Source organism: Plectropomus leopardus, unplaced genomic scaffold (genome assembly GCF_008729295.1).
Source record: "Plectropomus leopardus isolate mb unplaced genomic scaffold, YSFRI_Pleo_2.0 unplaced_scaffold29548, whole genome shotgun sequence".
NCBI classification, from domain to species: Eukaryota; Metazoa; Chordata; class Actinopteri; order Perciformes; family Serranidae; genus Plectropomus; species Plectropomus leopardus.
Window position 1 is genome coordinate 1 of NW_024632210.1, and position 1638 is coordinate 1638.

The window sequence follows — 1638 nt, forward strand, 5'->3', positions numbered from 1 at the left end:
ATAAAAGATATGACGCAAATATTATCAAGAAGCCGGTAAAAAGTAGGCTACAAGAAAATCACCTGAAATAAACAAAAAAAAGAGAAGAAAATAGAAAAGAAAAGAAAGGACAAGAAAGGAAAAGAAACATGTTTGTAAATTAACATATAACTAACATATCCAAGTTTGCAGTCAAGCAACTTTCATTAGCAAAATATTAAAATGAATGCTCAAATATTTTATTATTAATAGTATTATTTAACCCTTTAAAACCTGGGGAAAAAAACTCTCATCATCAGAAGAGACTTTTTTAAATTTTCTTTTGAAAATATTTGGCGACACTTGTGACTATTTCCCCCCTGCCTTTCAAAGCCAAGCGCGCCGAAGATTTACTGCAGTCTGTAATTTAGCTGCATTATGCACCTGGTTGTTTCTTGTTTCTTGTTTCTTGTTTGTTTCCTGCCGATTCAGGAACGTGTTTCGCCATCTGACACAGACGAGGCGAGGTGATGCAGCAGGTTCAAATAGGAAACTTCTCTCCCCGTCGGGGAATTGAACCCCGGTCTCCCGCGTGACAGGCGGGGATACTCACCACTATACTAACGAGGAGATGTCTGTAAGGAATAGCCCTCCCCGGAGTAGACGTGGGTTCGAGTCCCGGTCAGTGCAACACCTTTTGGCAAGACTGAAATTGCAATTATGTAGCAAATAATTGCTTTCAAAAAATCAGTAGGAGTAGTAGTTTAAAACATGTTTGGAAAATATAGCTGGAATTTATATCAAATAATATTTTGTCCATTAATGAAAATCATTCTAAAAAAAAACAAACAAAACAAAAACACAATCACAATCCATCTTTTTAAACCTGACAGGGGGTAGCGCTGCTGTCTATATTTTTTTTTCCTCAAACCACTCGCTTTTCACCAGTTAGGACAGGAAGCCTCATTTAAGTCCTGGACCACAGACATTTGACGGAAGTAATGCGATCCACCATCGAAGGGTTTCTCCACAAACACCACAGAGCCAAAGGGGGGTGTAGTTCTTTTGCTGCTTCATTGTAAAGTCCACATTCATGTCCTTAGTTTTGCAGACATTGGACATTATGTATATTATCCTGATGTATTATCCTGAGTGCCACTGTAGTGAGCGCCGCTATTGCTCTACTTTTACATTTTTATATACATTTTTATATGATTTGTGCACAAAAATATTCATTTGTAGCTGTTGAGTTGTTGGAGTCAAAAGTATAAGAAGTATGAAAGGAAAAAGACTCAAGTACAAGTACCTCAAATGTTGTACTTGTGTTTGAGCTCTGGCAAAGTTTTGTGTAGTCGTAGCAATGCATGTCATTGTCTGACTTTTTGTCGAAAAAGAAATAGGCCTCGGACTTTGTAATTATTTCGGTAAAGTCACAAAGCTTCGCCATCACAGTGTTCGTCAGCAGACACAGATCTAACTTTTCCTTCCCTTCCAGTGAACCGACTCTGGGAACGAGCCTGCGCCTTTCAAATACCTAACTTTGTGGTGGATGAGACTCCCTGTCCCTGCAGAGGACGTCCATGTGCTTCTTTTGTCCTTCAGAGAAGCTGAAGACGTCATCTCCTGTTACTGTGTCACTGTGACATCTTCTCAGTCTGTCAGAAAACACAATATATGGAC

At 39.0% G+C, this 1638-nt stretch overlaps 1 non-coding gene across 1 annotated transcript; it reads right to left on the reverse strand.

Moving 5' to 3' along the window:
* Nucleotides 1-516: 516 nt before the first annotated feature.
* Nucleotides 517-588, reverse strand: trnad-guc. Its single transcript has one exon. It is a non-coding gene; the product is annotated as a tRNA-Asp (tRNA).
* Between the last annotated feature and the right edge of the window lie 1050 nt (nt 589-1638).